The sequence below is a fragment of the Ambystoma mexicanum genome, chromosome 5p (assembly GCF_040938575.1).
Source record: "Ambystoma mexicanum isolate Mex_15411 chromosome 5p, UKY_AmexF1_1, whole genome shotgun sequence".
Classification (NCBI taxonomy): domain Eukaryota; kingdom Metazoa; phylum Chordata; class Amphibia; order Caudata; family Ambystomatidae; genus Ambystoma; species Ambystoma mexicanum.
The window spans coordinates 262892491-262912611 of record NC_090930.1 but is presented as its reverse complement, the minus strand read 5'-3'; the positions used below and the strand labels follow the sequence as shown (position 1 = coordinate 262912611).

The window sequence follows — 20121 nt, the reverse complement described above, 5'->3', positions numbered from 1 at the left end:
TTTATTAATTATTATTTCTTACGCTACTTACCTTGTACTGCACTTTCCCCCCCACCTCCTCCCCCTGCACTTCCTCCTTTTCCCCTTACCTCTGCACTTGCGCGATCTGAATGACACCTGGCCTAGTAGGATCGTTTGTCTGTCTTCCCCTTGTTTCCCTCCCTCCCTGCCTCGTCGCGCCTTGAAACACTTGTGTATAGGCGCGTTACAAATACCATATCATATCATATCATATCATAATCATGTGACCGTGCCCATGCTGATCGCGTGTTCTAAAATGCGGACACTGTTCATGTCCCCGAACAATTTAAAAGTACATTTTCAAGCAATCCACAACATTTTTCAATAAAAACTCACCATAGCACAAGTCCCACATACTAATCATGAGTTTCTACATACTTTTTGAATCTTTTTGAACCTTTTTTTGTGTTCGATCTGTCCGCGGACAGCGCGCATGTCAGCGAATCGCGTACAAGCACCCCTATAAAAGACCACGCCCTAGAGCTTATTCTCATTGTGTTTCTGGCTATTCTTCAGAGCACAGCGATTTTTCCTGCCACTTGCAGATTGATATCTTCATCAAGATGGCTTCCATGGCTGCACTAGTGCCACCTGGTGCTGCACCTGCTTCAGAACCACCCCACACAGCCTCCGCCACCACCACCTCTCCAAGGGCCTGAAGAGGGGAACAGGAGTGAGGATGCAGAGGAGGAAGAAGAGGATGACGAGAATGAGGTAGTGGAAATCCCTACTACCCGCACTCGGCGTGAGTCTTGGGTGTGGCAGTTATTTACCATTCATGGGAATGGTCCTAAGGCTCGTGCGAACCGAGTCACCTGTAATGAGTGCAAAGTTGTACTCAGTCGTGGGAGGCATGGTTCGTATAGCTTTGGGACCACCACCGTGAAGCGACACCTCAAGTCATTCCACACTGGGGCCGTTCGCAAGGTTGTACCTTGTGAGGAGCGTAGCAGGTTGATTTTCTCTACTTCATCCTCCCTTTCTGATCCTGTCACCACAAGGAACACTCCTGTGGGACAGCGTCATCCTCAAGCTGCCTCACAGGCCATACGCAATGCTGATGACCCTTACTATTTGCAGTACTCTGCAGGGGGGAGTGACTTCGAAGTGTTTTTGAGACTATCGTCTCAGAGCACGATAAGATCTGCTCACTACCCAAATAAAACCCACTCTACATCTTCCTCTCTCAGCTCGCCCTTTCTTATCCCTGTGGTTGGTGTCCCCCCTTTACCCTCCTTTCCCCTCCTCTCCTAGTGTGTCGTGTATAAAAAAACAAAAAAAAATATAAAACAGGAAAATTAAAAAAAAAATAAGGTTCTTTTCAGAGCCGCCTTTCACAGTTAAAAAATAGAAGTGAAAATAAATGAAGCAAGGCCCTTTGTATTTTTTAGAAGTCCGCGGACAGTCCGGGGTCATCTAAAATTTTGGGCTCTTGCGATTTTCTGTGGGAGGAAGTGGTGGCTCTGAAATGAGCCTTTGGGTGGTGTTTGTGTTTGAAAAATTAAAAATATCAACACCTACTTCAAAATGGATGCTGTAATTCTAAAAAAGGTTGCAATGCATTTTGTATGTTTCTTAGAAAAATCTGATTGCCAGCATAAATTAGATGTACTCCATCTCTGCTAAAAAAATGTATGTACTACGAAACATAATATTTTAATTGTGAAAAGAGGACATGCCAAAATCTCTTAGAAAGGTACAAACAGCCTTATTGACATTGCACCTTGCTTTTCTCCATTTGTGGACCAAATTAAGAAGAACAAAGCCAGATTTGTCTCTGCACAATCCGTGAAAAAATGACTTGAGAATTTGGAAACATGTCCATGACCTTCCCAAGTACTTCTTTCATTGCAAATTGCAAAGAAATTCCAGACACATGTCCTAAACTGTTCCGTCCGCAATGAATTATAATTATATCTGGATGTTGCTCTGTCTCCAAAGTAGCACAGAGAGGTAACAAGTCCAACCACTTCATTCCACGTACTCCATGCCAGTGTACTTCCACATATGGGAATCCAAGATCTACAGCTACTCCACAGCTTTCTGCATGCACCTTCAACCAATGTATCCACGAGTCTCCCAAAATCCAAACAATCTGTTTTCTGAAACGCACAGCCATAGCTATCTGTTCTTCTCTCAGCAAAAAGAGTATCTGAGAAACTCTCTCCTGGCACAACACACCCACTAAACTTTCCTGACCAATCCCTTTCTATGCTCATTCTCATTTGCATGGCTTCCTAACCCAAAAATTCCTGGATGTAACACCCGATGTCCGCGAACTACCACCATGTCCGTGGACATATCGTAACATGGATGTAGCTAAGTCACATGACCATCCACCAATCACATCCAAGACCTCTACATCTAACTGCATCATCATAGATCAGCACTGCCAATGTACTGTGAATCTCTCTGAGTATAAGTGGCAATTCATTAGAAAGCACCTTCTACAAGAAATACTGTACAAGTCTCCAAGAATTATACTTGCAGCTCCATGCATATCCATATGCATGAACACAAACTACAGGTATGCATATTTTCTGTAAAGTACATGAACACATTTTCTACTTTCATATAAACAGATTAACAGATTAACTGACTTTTAGCTTGTATAATCTGTAAAATGAATCTACTGTCTTTTTTTCAATCTCCTAAAATCAACTGTCACTTACAAACCTTTATACTATTTAATTTCTTCATACACACACTCAAATTATGTTGAACTAACATTTTTTAAATAAAATATATAGACTACATATAGTCAAACAAAATTGCATGCACTCTATGTTCAAATCTCAAAGAACAATACTTGTACAATTACATAAACATGTTTTAATATTTTTATTTGTTTAATTACTTACATTTATATAGGATAAGCAGCCCATGACATTGAGGCACTATTACTTGCAAAAGCTTAGTTACAGGAATAGTGGTATTCAGTGGTACATTATGAACTCCACAAGGCATACTAAATATATTTTGTTTGCTACAGTTAGTCATTGCAATACAGTTTATTCATTAACAACATATGATTTGTATTCAACTGGTGCGACATATCTTATGTGAATAAGATAGTTTTAATGGTTTTGAGGATGGCGCTGAGGATGTCAATGAAAAAAATCAATGTCTACATTTAAAACAGTGGTATATACAAACAAAATTACTCATACATTTCTTTTACAATTGCAGTGAAGACCAGTCTCCTGAAAAGAAGCAGCCGATTTTGAAGTACAAAGAACAACTAAGAAGTAACCTGCTCATTTTAGAAAAAAAAGTAAGTTGAATACCACCATAATATTTCTATTATTACTCAAACAAACTGTAAGATTAATTCATGCTATTTCTGTGCCTAAAAATAGAGATTCTGCACCATTCTGTCCAAAAATCCCCATTTCTTAAACAGCGATTTACACTAATTCCTATTTTTCGACACACAAATTACCCAACTCAGCCGCTAGAATTTTTATGTTTTAGAACAAACAACTGTTTTAATTGTATAGCATTAGATTTACTATTTGGACTTCTGCACACCACTAGCTTACTTTTTTCTGTAAACTGAACCGAAGTTTAGTAATACATTAATTCAAGAATACCCATCACTACTAGTTGTAGTTGCCCAATGCACAATCACACACCATTGCATACATCTTTATCATCTTACTCAAACACTCATGCACACAGCCCACATACATTGCTGAACACCCCAACCCATTAACAGACCCTAAAGAATGGCTGCCAAAAATCAAGTCCATAGAAAGCAACGCATAAGTAGAGCAAATGAAAATAAAAGTGTCCAACATGAGCATCCATCTCTAGCAGAATTTGCAAAAAAAAGTTGAAACAAAACAGCTAATACAGTCATTTAGTGAAACAAAAGAAGTTTCAAGTACAAAAACTTTACCTCCTCTATCAAAATGTAAAACAAACCAGAAAACAATTAACAGAAAATCAGCTATCACTACAGATAAAAATGCTTCTATAAATCTTGATATAGTGCAAAGTAAGCATACCAAGAAAAGTATTTTAGCCAAAATGTTCTGTCACAAAGTCCTTCAAAATCTTATAAAAACAGGAGAGAAACCGTTTTCAACCCTTAAAATCTATCGTAGGAAATTAATCTTAGAAGCGTTGATAGACAGTGCAATTCTTCTCAAAAGAAAGTTATTTATTTTAGTGTTAAACAAAATGAAACCACTAACAAAACTAATAACTAAATTACAAAAAAGACTTCTCAATAAACAAAATGTCAACAGAAAGAACTTCTTAAGTATCTGCGGAGGTGAATGGAGTCACACTACAAGCACAGAACCATACTTTAATGAAGAAGCATACAAACAAAAGCAAACAAATACAATTGCCATACATAGCAGCGGTCGAGTTTATGAAAAAGTTAATAATACCATAATGGAACAAGAAGTACTCCTTACAAAAATATGCCCTGAAAACTTAGATTTACCCCTCCATTCAACTGAATCAGAACGTCTAGTGTACAAATGGCCGTGCACGTCAATGTGTAACATTCCCAAAAAGAATTTCAAATCTTTACGCCAATTCCTCAATCAATATGTGAAAAGCAAAGACAAAATCAAAATTAAACTACTGCAAAATATGGATACCTTTCCAGTACGCAGGTACACAGGACTACAAGGACATTCATTGGCCTGCATTACAGGACATACTTGCAAAACCACCTTCCATGATATCAAAAGGATATCAACAAATCATTCAACTATAAGAAATCTAGTTTATCAACTGTACTATGCTAAAAGTCCTGATTTAACACTAGCCAATTTAAATAACATTCTTCTACATGGTACAGCAAAAGACCTACTTGAAGAAATCCACTATATCCAGAAAAATATTTTGGAAATGAAAGCCACTTACAGAATGAAATAGCTGTAAACCAAATTAGTAACAATTCTACACATGGCAACCTTTTACTACACATTCAACTTGCCAAAGAACAATACGGACAGAGTCCTCAGAACACCCCCATTTTGTTAATTTACGAACCTTTAACGGACACCACGAGTGTTCTTATAACACTTTCAACTTGCCATCAAACAATACCGACAGTGTCCTCAGAACACCCCCATTTTGTTTATTTACGAACATTTCAGGACACCGCGAGTGTTCTTAGAAAACATTCAACTTGCCAGCGAACAATACGGTAAGCGTCCTCCGAACACCCCCATTTTGTTAATTTACGAACATTTAGCGGACACTGCGAGTGTTCTTAGAACACATTCAACTTGCCAGTGAACAATACGGACAGCCTCCTCGGGACACCCCCACTTTGTTTATTCACGAACATTTCAGGACACCGCAAGTGTTCTCAGAATACATTCAACTCGCCAGAGAACAATATGGACAGTGTCCTCAGGACACCCCCATTTTGTTAATTTACAAATATTTAGCGGACACCATGAGTGTTCTTAGAACACTTTCAACTTGCCAGCGAACAATACGGACAGCCTCCTCAGAACACCCCCATTTTGTTTATTTACGAACATTTCAGGACACCGCGAGTGTTCTTAGAACACATTCAACTTGCCAGCGAACAATACGGTAAGCGTCCTCCAGACACCCCCATTTTGTTAATTTACGAACATTTAGCGGACACTGCGAGTGTTCTTAGAACACATTCAACTTGCCAGCGAACAATACGGACAGCCTCCTCGGGACACCCCAATTTTGTTTATTCACGAACATTTCAGGACACCGCAAGTGTTCTTAGAACACATTCAACTTGCCAGCGAACAATACGGACAGCGTCCTCAGGACACCCCCATTTTGTTTATTTACGAACATTTCAGGACACCGCGAGTGTTCATAGAACACATTCAGCTTGCCAAAGAACAATACGGACAGCGTCCTCAGAACACCGCCATTTTGTTAATTTACGAACATTTAACGGACACCGCAAGTGTTCTTAGAACACATTCAACTTGCCAGCGAACAATACGGACAGCGTCCTCTGGACACCCCCATTTTGTTTATTTACGAACATTTCAGGACACCGCAAGTGTTCTTAGAACACATTCAACTTGCCAGAGAACAATACGGACAGCGTCCTCAGGACACCCCCATTTTGTTTATTTACGAACATTTCAGGACACCGCGAGTGTTCTTAGAACACATTCAACTTGCCAGCAAACAATACGGACACCGTCCACAGGACACCCCCATTTTGTTTATTTACGAACATTTGAGGACACCCCGAGTGTTCTTAGAACACATTCAACTTGCCAGCGAACAATACGGACAGCGTCCTCAGAACACCCCCATTTTGTTTATTTACGATCATTATAGGCCACCGCGAGTGTTCTTAGATCACATTCAACTTGCCAGCGAACAATACGGACACCGTCCTCAGAACACCCCCATTTTGTTTATTTACGTAGAATTCAGGACACCGCGAGTGTTCTTAGAACAGTTTCAGCTTGCTTGCGAACAAAACGGACACATATTGCGTCCTCAGAACACCCCCCATTTAATTTATTTAGAACATTTCAGAACAGCCGTAATGTCCGCAGACAAATTGAACACAACAAGAGTGTCTACCACATAAAAAATACAACATTTAACCTATCTCATACTCTCCCACCCTCCCCAAACACTTTTACACACCAACACACTCTACTAAATACAAATTTGAAACCAAGTTTCACCACGCTGTTCGCGGACGTCCGCAAATCCAACATGGCGGGTGCTACCGAAAATCTGACGCGCTTCACGCTCTACGCCGTCCAATCAGCGAACACGTCACATGTCTGCGGACATGACGCAACCCGATTGGCCAATCAGGACACTGTCCGCGGAGCGAACAGGGAAGTGTGTCCGCGGACCGAACACAGATATCACTAATTTTTTATGACCTACTTTTTGGTAATTTAAAAAAAAACTACTGGATGGATTTTCACCAAATCTGCAAAAGCACGCTTTCGGGACCATGCCACTACTCCTGGTCCAAATTTGGTGACAATCCGTCCAGCGGTTTGGGCTGTAGGCACGAGCAAAGTTTTTTCCCCATTCAGTCCATGGGAAAAAAATAAGTTTTGGGACCCCCCCCTATTACTTTGCCCCCCTGAACGAATCCTCACCAAACTTTGCAAAAAATGAAGAGTGGGCCATATACTTTTTTTGCAAAGTTTGTTGAAGATTCGTCCAGGGAGAGCAAAGTTATAAACTGCCTAAAAAGTGCTCTTCCTATGGAAACACTGTGGCCATGTAATATATATATATATATACACACACACACACATGCAATGATCAGATAAATCAGGCATGCATGACCTGATCCCCATTTGGCAACACAGACTGAGAGGCTGCCAAATGGCACATGTTTTCTTGCGCATTCATATCTAACTATATACTGCATGTTACAGCATGCAGTCTTCATTTCCAACAGGTGTTGCAATTTCCTGTGAGAATATATTGGCAGAACCCAGGAGAACACTGAGACACCAGTCACAGAGACTCCAAACAACATCTGTATCATTATCTCAGTCTCAAGCAAACAACGGCAGTTTCCAATATGCCAGAGGCAGCACATGCATCACAGCAGCTGCTGCCTCTTCCCGTGCCACCTTCACACCTTCATCACCGCAGCCACCTCCACCATCACCACCAATTGTCTCCCAGCCTCTGAGCTCATCCCAGTGGCACCCACAACCTCAAGTGGCCAGAGGGTCATATATAAATAGCTGTGTGATAAGGTGTGCAATGTCCTGCCTCCTGTAGAGACTGTGCCAGTGGGGCAAGAGATGGAAGTAGAATCAAACACAGGTGATTTGGAACATCTACGGGCAGTACTATCAAGATTAGCTATATAATAATGGCAGATCTCATAAGGTGGATCCAGTTCAGAGAGGCACACTCACAAGGATTTAACAGAGGAATTCAGGATGAGTAATAGGTTAGCATGTAACAGACTAAGATCACTATTGACAGACCAGTAAGGGAGCGGACAGGATGATATAACAAGACTGAATGCACAATTGGATTCTGCTCTGCGGGATTGCAAGGTTGAGTATGGGGTAAAACTGCCCGCTCAGCTCCAACACTTCTACAAACAAAGAGTGAACAGAATCATAAAGGTAAAACAGGGACAGTTAAGAGATATATCTCCTTCTGCACGTGGCTAGATGTAAGGCTATACTCTTAAGAGGGGTATGAATGTGATTCAGCAGTGAACCAAATAGCACAGTAATACCGTCTAATATAAAGGGAATGTATACTCAAGGTTCTATAAAGATACATATATAATTTAATTAAACACACCATCTGCAATAGAACACAATAGAAAATAGTGTACACAAACCCCCCTGTCGAAGAAGAGAAAAGATGTAACATACTGCAGAATGTAGCATTCTGAGCGTGAATATAGGGGTGATAGGCAAAATACCAACCACAAAAAGGATATGTTTTTTGGTGAATGAAGATGTAATAGGGACCTAAACAGTTTCTAGAGACCAAGTGGACTGAGTGGGCAGCTCATGAGCAACAGCACCTTGTTTTGGTTCTTAGGTGGATTGACGTTGTCCAACCCGGTTCGAACATTGATCGAAGAGGATCAAGTTTGGTTCGGGTACAGTGGTTTGTGTGGGACCAAGCAACAAGCGGGCGTTGAGCAGTTAAGAATATGGTCAATTTATGTGGTTCAAATGGGAGCTTTCAGTGCCACAGGTCAGGCGAACACCAGGATGTCTTAAGGGTTGTGCCGGGATGAGTCGAGTTATAACCACTGAGAAGGGTCGATGAGTTTCCAGTGGTTCGTGTCAGGAGGCGACGACCATCAAATTGCTCATCTGGTTGTTATGAAGTGTGGTATGGTGAAGCAGCCATTTGAGGGCTAGTCGGGTTGAGATGTAATTGTAACCCCTGTACATATTTGCCATGTGACTCTCCCATGGTTCAGATCAGGTCCCGGCAACGTGCAGTTGATGTAGGCCTAGCAAGTGACGGGCTCAGCAAGGGCATGATGCGTCAAAAGATGCAGGCAATATAGTTTGAATGGGTGTAGGGGAGCAAATGACAGCACCCGCGTATTGCTTCTGGTTCTATGTGTTGTTAACATGGTGTGGTCGGTTCAGTGCAGCAGAACAGGCAGCTGGTCTGGTTCTTCAGATGCTGTGAAGCCTCAGAGTGACTTGAGGACAGGATGGTTCTTTACAGGGTCTGCTCTCCCAGCTTTAGGAGACTCTGGCACAGAGTAGCAGGTCCTGGTAGATAGAAAAGTGACCCCAATGTGCCCTGGGAGTGGGTAAGGGACAGAGCTCTCCTCTGCCTTGGGTGGCTCCTTCTTCATCTCAGGCTGTGGCCTTTGTAAAGAATAACTATCCCAAAAGTTGCCCAATGAATCCATATCAGGTGTTATTGCAGAGTGAATCGAAGAAGGGGTGGGAGACTCATTTTATAGGGACAATTCCACAGATGACTGGGCTAAAGCTAGTCTGCCTTCGTGGTCTATTCACTGCTCTTGGACCTTGCCCTTCTAACATCACCAAACAAAGTGCTTTGGTTTGGAGGAAGTGGAAAGGACCGGAAGGAGTGTGAGGCAGAGAGAAACAATATAACCAGATTGCTTCTGTCTACTCTAATCCCGCCCCTTCACACTAAGAACAAAGGACTTTAGAGATGCAGCAGCCTGGTGTGAGGCTAGACCTTTTGGATGGGTTTGCACATTTGATGCCCGGGCCCAGGACAGCTCCCTGTTGTGTGCCTATCTCTGGCAGTGGTTGTTACCTGCCCTCACAAACAGATCAAAGAAGAGGCATTGCCATTCAGGTTCCTGTCCTGTCATTTGGAAGTCTCCACTAATCTAGCAAGAATACACATCACCTGCCACAGCAGGGCTGACTCACAGCGGTTTTCACATGTGTGATATCAATTTGGATATGGGGCCATGATCCTCAGTTGTGCCATGCACTATGCCTAAACCTAGACATAGCTTTATTTTAGTTTATTCTGCCACCATCATGGGTTACTTATGATCATCATACTTTTAGTATATCTTAAATGCATCCCGGTGTGGCAGAGACCTGGCTGTCACTGTTGCAGTTGGATGGGCACCTCTGACCTCTGAACCTGCTCCGTGCCACTGGTGAAGCAGGTGCGGCAGATCAAGCTACTATGCACATGTACACACTATGCTGTCAGCATGGTGGTTAGGAAAGGGGAATCTTATATGATATGATAGGTTATTTATAATGCGCTTAATACCCAGAGGTTTCTAAGCGGAGACCCGGGGATCAATCCTGTGTTGCTCTGTGTCGTCTTTCTTCCAAGGCGAGCACATTGCCACTGAGCTATCCTCCCGAATCTATGATCATCAGATTACGCTTTTAGAGACAAAAGGACCTACATCATTTTATTTGTTAGTAATATTTTAAAAAGCCAGGGCTTTGACCCTTGCCAGATTGGAATTCCTCACAGGATCCCAGCCAAACACGTTGAGACTCACCCTGCTAAGGGTCTAGAATATCCTACTGATGAAAGTACCAACGGAGGCCATCTGCGTTGGAGTGCTGTGACCCAGGTTTGCATTGGATGTCCAAGTCCAATCCCTGTAGGGATATGGCCAATTCAGTAACTTGGGATTCGCTCTCTGCATGGCCATAAGCCACCTAAGAAGTCTGTGGTCTTTTTGGACAGTGAAGTGAGACCCAAACATGTAGGGCTTCAGCTTGTGTACTGCCCAAACTACTGCAAATGCCTCCTTCTCAAATCTTGATCAAGCACCTACATAGTATGCAAAAAGTTGTTCTACCCATTCAGAGTTCAGTTGCGCTACCACTGCACCAATACCAAATTCACCAGCATCTGTCTGAAGGATAAACACTCAACCAATATCTAGGATCATTAAAAATGGGGCCTGGCACAGGCCATCCTTCAAGCTCTGGAAGGAGGACTGGCAAGCAGTCCATGTGACCTTCATTAGTTTCACTAATTTCACATCATTTAGAGGGGGGAGAGAGTGCCATACCCCTTAATAAAAGGCAGGTAATAGCCCGTGAATCCTAGGAAGACCCTCATTTGAGTCTATGTGGTGGGGATGTCACAATCCATCACTGCCTGGACTTGGTCCTGGATAGGCTGTTTGTTACTACCACCCACTTTGTGTCCTAGGTACGTCACAGTTCCCTGCAGTATCTGGCACTATGAAGCCTTGATAGTCAAAACAGCATTGTTTATGATTCAAAGCACCTGTTTCACTGTTCCAAATGGGATAAATGATCTCATCAGGTGTGGCTGAATACTGCAATGCAGTCTTCAAGCCCTGCCAAGACCTGGATCACCATTCTCTAGAAAGTGGCAAGGGCATTCTTTAGTCTGAACAGCATGACCATGAACTGGTAATGCCCTTCTGGGGTGTAGAGTGAAGACTTCTCTTTTGCTTGATGTGTCAGACCAATCTGCCTGTGCCTCGCTTTGAAGTTGAAGGTACTCATGAACTTGCCAGCAGACTTTGGTTTTCGCACTGCTGAACTTTTTAGGGGCCAGTAACACTTGGCTAGCCCAGGGTCTGCAGGAAATCTTTATAAACCCCAGGGGCCACATCTTAGAGACTTCCTCTTTGATTGTGCCCTTAACTTTGTCAGAAATCCTTTGAATCCTACTTTATGCCGGCTTGCTGTTTCTGGTGTCGATATCATGGACACACCAATCAATATTCCCTTGAGTCAGCGAGAATAGTCTTGCAAATTGATCCAACAGCTCCTGGCAGTTCTGCGATTGCTGCTCAGTGAAGTTTGGGGAGATCTGAACTCCCTCTAGAGAACCGCCAATTGGCTCGGCGTGTAACATGTCTGGGAGGAGCTCCGACTTGTTATCAGTGACCAGAGCCATCACTAATTCATACCAGCTGTAATGGGGTTACAGTCAGTTGGCATGGAAGACCCGGTGCGTCCGCCTCAGGCCTTGGTGTGAAGGTGGTAGTTAACCTCACTGATGTTCTCCAGCACGACATAGGTTTCAGTCCACTTGTCATGCAAGGAACTAGGCTTGACTAATTCCATGATACAGATCATCTGGCTGGGCGTATACTCAGTCATGGTGGTATTCTGGTCATCACTTACAAGGGGAGGAAGCCCGGTATACTGCTGTCTAATTGGGATTAGCAGTGTATACTTTGTCTATATCCGGGAGGATAAGAGTCAGTGTATAGGGAGACAAAGTTAAAGCACAGGTACTAGAGGTGCTAAGCCTTAGCACTTTTAGTAAAACGATACAAGGGACCACATGTAGTTAAAAGGTAGTATCAAATTTTAATAACGGAAAAATCGTACATTTTAAAACGTTCAATTGAATTAATTGGTCAGGATTACAAAAACGTATTATTAATATCACTTCTAATGTGTAAAACCACACAACAATAGGAAATACGTGACGGGCTTGGATACCCAGTTTACAGAGATGTTATTCACAAAATACGACCACTGTGGGTACTTGTTATCTAAATAGTTTGGTACCCATCCAGAAATGGATCGATGTGTCATGAGTTAGAATCCCTGTTTATGGTCCAGAGATAAGTCTCGACATGTTTCTGTTCCGTATGACAAAGTGTGGAACATTCATCAGGAGGTAAGTATTTTACAGTATGGCCTATTTGACAAGAGGAGTAATACACAATACAATTATAGTATCAAAGCACCTGTGGAAGATAAAAAACAATCATCAAAGGGTTAGCTACTAAATAACTCAGTCCTTTGGGGTGCTCGAAAAAATGAGCTCGACAGCAATCAAGGATAAAGTTACCTATCATGGTGCGGGTGGGCGCTCTCTACTTAGATTAGTAGGTGCGGGGAGGCGAACATCGCTACCCTATGAGAGAAGTGAAAAAACACACTTCAGCTAGAGATACAGCTTAAATCTCACGAAGCCCATTAGTACATATAGTGCAACAGCAATTACAGGGAGTGGATTTTAAGCACGCAGCTCATATTGTATGGGGGTAGGAGACCCAATGAAGCGGAAGAGAGGTGAAATCCAGTGGACCGAAAAAGCGGGTGCCTAGGTTCCCGATAGTTACTTATAAACAATTAGCCCCACTCGTAAGGTGGAGGGGCTCGGCACCTAGACATAGCCCGGGTGGCACACATTATCTACACTAAGTCAGAATGTGCACAGTGGCTCCCCATGGAGAAGGACTACCGCGGTGACTTAAAGTGGAGCTCTAGCGTGCAAAGAAGTGAAGGGCACAGCATTGGTTTATTACCTGCAGTTGTCGGCGATGGTGAAACTTCGCGGTCCGCACTAATACAGGGAGATACAAACAGAGCGAATTCTGTAAGTATCAGCGCGTTTACTCAAGGACAGATTAAAACATATGAGCGGTAACCGGGAACCGGTAATCGAGATAGAGAGAACCCCATGACACTTACCAAATGCGGGAGTGAGAAATGTCGCGGTCTGTCGCGCACGGAGGAGCCTGTAGTGAGTGTTCAGTGGCTACCCAGAGCGGCCGATGCTGCCTGGTAGTCTAGGCAACCGTGAGAAGTCCTACAACTATGTCGGAGCTACCGAACGGTACCGTGAATAGGGGAAGAGCGGCGGCCATCTTGGAGTGGAGAGGTAAAACTGGAAACATGGGGCTGCAAAAGACCCTTAATGTAACAGCGGTACTAATAAGTAGAGGGAACAGATATAACCTGCAAACTCGGGTGACAGGGTAAAAGACACCCAGCTGCTGGACCTTAGAAATGATAAATGTATAGAGCCTAGATAAATGCAACCAGAGTCAGCATAAATGATCTGTGGGAGTAAAAGGCAGTATGTTACACATATATTAGAAACCTGCTATTGTTAGGTGACAGAAGGCTACTAGATGTTGTACCAGTCAATCGACTCGTTGAGCCCCGTCACATCACTGTGAAGGGTGAAGATCATCTTTTGCTCCATTTTCAATAGTTTCTTTTCCCGTGTTGTATTATTCGTTCCCTTCAGGGCCATGAGGACCGTCCATGTGAAGTCCTCATATTTATGTTTCAGAAGATTGAAGTGTTTTACCAAAGGGGCATTCTCAGTTCTGTTCTTCAAACAGCTCCGGTGTTCCATAATGCGTGTTTTGACTTTTCTCACTGTTTTCCCAACATAATGCAAACCACATATACATGTAATCATATACACCACGTAATCAGTATTACAATTGGTGAGACTCTTTTGGGTCCAGAGCTTAGATAGGCCAACATCAACTTCTTTAGCTCTAGTTGTTAATTTGCAAACTCCACATGTACCGCAGGGGTAATGCCCGGTGGCATCAGGGAGACCCCATAATGTGGTCAATTTGGGTTCCATGGTGTTAACTGATTTTAGTCTACTGTTACTAACTCTGTTACCAATGGTGGTACTTTTTTTGTAAGCAAAAATCGGTGTGGAGAGAGGTAGAGTAGTGGTCCTGAAAATGTTCCAGTTTTTCTTAATGATGTTGGTGATTTCCAAGCTGTGGTCCGTAAAGGTAGTCACACAGACGATGCGATCATCTTTAGGTTTTGTTGGTTTGGGTTCAAGTAGGGCTTCTCGATTGTTGTTGAATGCCCTTTTGGCTGATTTTTTAATTAGCTTTTTAGGATAACCTCTTTGTCTGAGTTTTTTGCTAAGTGTGGAGGCTTCCACTTCATAGGTTTCTTTATCAGAGCTATTCCTTTTGAGGCGAAGGAATTGGCCAAAAGGGAGATTGTCACGTAGATGTTTAATGTGATGGCTAGAATAATCCAAAAGGGAGTTTTTATCTGTGGGTTTATGAAATGGTTTTATTTTCAGTACACCCCTTTGGTTAAAGATAGTGAGATCCAAAAAATCAGTCGACTCATTACTTGAAGTCAGAGTGAATTTCAAATGGGGATTCAGACTATTCAGCCATGTGAAAAAGTTATTGGCATCAACCTGTGTGCCCTTCCAGAGTACTAGAATTTCATCAATATAACGACTCCATTTCGTGATGTTACTGTTGAAAGGATTATCGTCGTTATAAATGTGTCTTTTCTCAAAAGTTTCCACATTGAGGTTGGCCACACTCAGAGCCATGGTGGCCCCCATGGCTGTACCCTCAATTTGTTGGTAAAATTTCCCGTTAAACTCAAAATAGTTACGTTTCAGCGCGAGTTCTACACACCATAAGATGAATGAGGTCGGGACCGGATCATGATCTGTACGGGTCAGGAGTATCTCTTCGATGGTGTCCAATGTGGCTTGTTGGGGGATGTTAGTGTATAAGGAAATAACATCGAGGCCTATGAGTAGATTTCTGGTAGAGTCAAAGTCCAAATTCTCATAACTATTTATGACATCTCTAGAATCCTTGAGGTAGGATTGCATTTTATGAATATGTCCTTTCAAATAGTGATCGGCAAAAATGGAGAGTGGTTCTAGGATTGAATCAATACCCGCTACTATGGGGCGCCCAGGGGGGTTCAGAAGAGTTTTATGAACCTTCGGAAGAGTGTAAAATGTCGGGATCGTAGCTTTTTTGTTAATGAGGAAATCTGCTTCTTGTTTCGAAATCCATTCCCGGTCTTTAGCCTTGCCCACTTTATCAGTTATAAGTCGTAGTAATTCTGGTGTGGGATCTTGAGTTAGTAGACGATAGTAAGAGATGTTACCTAATTGTCTTTCACATTTATCAATGTAGTCGATACGGTTCAGGATGACAATGCCTCCTCCTTTATCCGCCTTCTTGATAATGATCGTAGGGTTATTGGACAGAGAATCGAGGGCTTGACATTCTTGGTTTGAAAAGTTGTGGAATGCTCTCTGGTGATTCTTTTCCATAGCTATAACTTCCGAAATGACTTTCTTTTCAAACACGAGTGATTCCGGAGAGAAGCTCTGTGGTGGAGGATAAAATGTGGAGGGGTTACGTAGTCCAGTACAGTTGGGAGGTCCTCCATCGATGGCGTTGTCCAGAGAACAGAAGAATTCTTTTAGATGGATTTTTCTCATTAATTTTTTGAACTCAATTTGGAATTCGAAAGGGTCGTGTTCTTTCGTCATTACATATCCCAGTCCTTTATTAAGGACTTGTTGTTCCATTTCAGTAGGTATGTAGTTCGATAGAATAATCAGAAGCGATTCCCGCTTCGCGTTTGTTTTGATCCGTCGTCCCAATTGTTTCTGTTCTGGGCCTGGTATAAAAAACTGCCCCGATTTTGTCTTCTTCCTCCATTGCTTTGTCGTCTTGTGGGTTGACCTCTGCCCCTTCTATTAGGGGTTTTGTTGCCTGTGGAAGTACCTTCTCCTGCATCATCCGGGTCACTACTATCGTTGCTTGTGCTGTAGGACGTATTGCGGAACCTCACCCGCCTGTTCTGTCTACCTGGTCCGTTCGTTTGTAGGGACTTATTGACGTAGTCATCTTTTACATAGGGAAAAGCTTTTTCGTGCGTGAAGCGTGCTAAATCTTTTTTCATACGTTGAATACGTTCATTGGTATTGGTAGATTTAAATTCCTTCATTTCTTTGGCAATTTCTTCTTTAGGTTATCTTCAATCTTCTGAAGCTCAATCTCGATTTTGGTAGATGTTTCTTTAACGGTGTCAATGATCAGAATGAGCCAATCCCGCCCACAGCGGTTGGCTATGTAGCTCCATTGTACTCTGAATTTTTCGTTGTCTAGGAACAATCTTGGTTCGTTAAGGACAGTAAGTCCTTGAGGTAGTGCTTTATTCTTGAGGTATTCGAGCATAATATCCCCATGGAGTTCAGTACGTGTAAGTCTTTTTTTTAATTGAATCAGTTCGTTCCATTCATCTTTATCTTGTGAGATATCAACAATATCATCATGGTTGAGAATTGAAATGGCTTTCATAAGGGCTGCTGCATAGTCATCACTATAAGCTAGAGTTCTATCTTCGGCCATGTTCAAGCGGGAGATAGTGTCAGATACCCCGGAATTGCTGTGCGTGAGTACTAATGTTTACCCACTGGAGAGGAGTTTCCTGTGACCAAAAGGCCACTATGAACCACTTACAAGGGGAGGAAGCCCGGTATACTACTGTCTAATTGGGATTAGCAGTGTATACTTTGTCTATGTCCGGGAGGATAAGAGTCAGTGTATAGGGAGACAAAGTTAAAGCACAGGTTTAGAGGTGCCAAGCCTTAGCACTTTTAGTAAAACGATACAAGGGACCACATGTAGTTAAAAGGTAGTATCAAATTTTAATAACGGAAAAATCGTAAATTTTAAAACGTTCAATTAAATTAATTGGTCAGGATTACAAAAACGTATTATTAATATCACTTCTAATGTGTAAAACCACACAACAATAGGAAATACGTAACGGGCTTGGATACCCAGTTTACAGAGATGTTATTCACAAAATGCGACCACTGTGGGTACTTGTTATCTAAATAGTTTGGTACCCATCCAGAAATGGATCGATGTGTCATGAGTTAGAATCCCTGTTCATGGTCCAGAGATAAGTCTCGACATGTTTCTGTTCCGTATGACAAAGTGTGGAACATTCATCAGGAGGTAAGTATTTTACAGTATGGCCTATTTGACAAGAGGAGTAATACACATTACAATTATAGTATCAAAGCACCTGTGGAAGATAAAAAACAATCATCAAAGGGTTAGCTACTAAATAACTCAGTCCTTTGGGGTGCTCGAAAAAATGAGCTCGACAGCAATCAAGGATAAAGTTACCTATCATGGTGCGGGTGGGCGCTCTCTACTTAGATTAGTAGGTGTGGGGAGGCGAACATCGCTACCCTATGAGAGAAGTGAAAAAACACACTTCAGCTAGAGATACAGCTTAAATCTCACAAAGCCCATTAGTACATATAGTGCAACAGCAATTACAGGGAGTGGATTTTAAGCATGCAGCTCGTATTGTATGGGGGTAGGAGACCCGATGAAGCGGAAGAGAGGTGAAATCCAGTGGACCGAAAAAGCGGGTGCCTAGGTTCCCGATAGTTACTTATAAACAATTAGCCCCACTCGTAAGGTGGAGGGGCTCGGCACCTAGACATAGCCCGGGTGGCACACATTATCTACACTAAGTCAGAATGTGCACAGTGGCTCCCCATGGAGAAGGACTACCGCGGTGACTTAAAGTGGAGCTCTAGCGTGCAAAGAAGTGAAGGGCACAGCATTGGTTTATTACCTGCAGTTGTCGGCGATGGTGAAACTTCGCGGTCCGCACTAATACAGGGAGATACAAACAGAGCGAATTCTGTAAGTATCAGCGCGTTTACTCAAGGACAGATCAAAACATATGAGCGGTAACCGGGAACCGGTAATCGAGATAGAGAGAACCCCATGACACTTACCAAATGCGGGAGTGAGAAATGTCGCGGTCTGTCGCGCACGGAGGAGCCTGTAGTGAGTGTTCAGTGGCTACCCAGAGCGGCCGATGCTGCCTGGTAGTCTAGGCAACCGTGAGAAGTCCTACAACTATGTCGGAGCTACCGAACGGTACCGTGAATAGGGGAAGAGCGGCGGCCATCTTGGAGTGGAGAGGTAGAACTGGAAACATGGGGCTGCAAAAGACCCTTAATGTAACAGCGGTACTAATAAGTAGAGGGAACAGATATAACCTGCAAACTCGGGTGACAGGGTAAAAGACACCCAGCTGCTGGACCTTAGAAATGATAAATGTATAGAGCCTAGATAAATGCAACCAGAGTCAGCATAAATGATCTGTGGGAGTAAAAGGCAGTATGTTACACATATATTAGAAACCTGCTATTGTTAGGTGACAGAAGGCTACTAGATGTTGTACCAGTCAATCGACTCGTTGAGCCCCGTCACATCACTGTGAAGGGTGAAGATCATCTTTTGCTCCATTTTCAATAGTTTCTTTTCCCGTGTTGTATTATTCGTTCCCTTCAGGGCCATGAGGACCGTCCATGTGAAGTCCTCATATTTATGTTTCAGAAGATTGAAGTGTTTCACCAAAGGGGCATTCTCAGTTCTGTTCTTCAAACAGCTCCGGTGTTCCATAATGCGTGTTTTGACTTTTCTCACTGTTTTCCCAACATAATGCAAACCACATATACATGTAATCATATACACCACGTAATCAGTATTACAATTGGTTAGACTCTTTTGGGTCCTGAGATTAGATAGGCCAACATCAACTTCTTTAGTTCTAGTTGTTAATTTGCAAACTCCACATGTACCGCAGGGGTAATGCCCGGTGGCATCAGGGAGACCCCATAATGTGGTCAATTTGGGTTCCATGGTGTTAACTGATTTTAGTCTACTGTTACTAACTCTGTTACCAATGGTGGTACTTTTTTTGTAAGCAAAAATCGGTGTGGAGAGAGGTAGAGTAGTGGTCCTGAAAATTTTCCAGTTTTTCTTAATGATGTTGGTGATTTCCAAGCTGTGGTCCGTAAAGGTAGTCACACAGACGATGCGATCATCTTTAGGTTTTGTTGGTTTGGGTTCAAGTAGGGCTTCTCGATTGTTGTTGAATGCCCTTTTGGCTTATTTTTTAATTAGCTTTTTAGGATAACCTCTTTGTCTGAGTTTTTTGCTAAGTGTGGAGGCTTCCACTTCATAGGTTTCTTTATCAGAGCTATTCCTTTTGAGGCGAAGGAATTGGCCAAAAGGGAGATTGTCACGTAGATGTTTAATGTGATGGCTAGAATAATCCAAAAGGGAGTTTTTATCTGTGGGTTTATGAAATGGTTTTATTTTCAGTACACCCCTTTGGTTAAAGATAGTGAGATCCAAAAAATCAGTCGACTCATTACTTGAAGTCATAGTGAATTTCAAATGGGGATTCAGACTATTCAGCCATGTGAAAAAGTTATTGGCATCAACCTGTGTGCCCTTCCAGAGTACTAGAATGTCATCAATATAACGACTCCATTTCGTGATGTTACTGTTGAAAGGATTATCGTCGTTATAAATGTGTCTTTTCTCGAAAGTTCCCACATAGAGGTTGGCCACACTCGGAGCCATGGTGGCCCCCATGGCTGTACCCTCAATTTGTTGGTAAAATTTCCCGTTAAACTCAAAATAGTTACGTTTCAGCGCGAGTTCTACACACCATAAGATGAATGAAGTCGGGACCGGATCATGATCTGTAGGGGTCAGGAGTATCTCTTCGATGGTGTCCAATGTGGCTTGTTGGGGGATGTTAGTGT

At 42.6% G+C, this 20121-nt stretch overlaps 1 long non-coding RNA gene across 1 annotated transcript in view; it reads left to right on the top strand.

The window, feature by feature from the left end:
- The first annotated feature begins 3208 nt into the window (after positions 1-3208).
- Positions 3209-20121, top strand: part of LOC138480884 (uncharacterized) — a 142930-nt gene continuing 126017 nt past the window's right edge. The window contains exon 1 of the long non-coding RNA XR_011274157.1: positions 3209-3295. This is a non-coding gene — a long non-coding RNA (uncharacterized lncRNA). The remainder of the gene's footprint in view (positions 3296-20121) is intronic.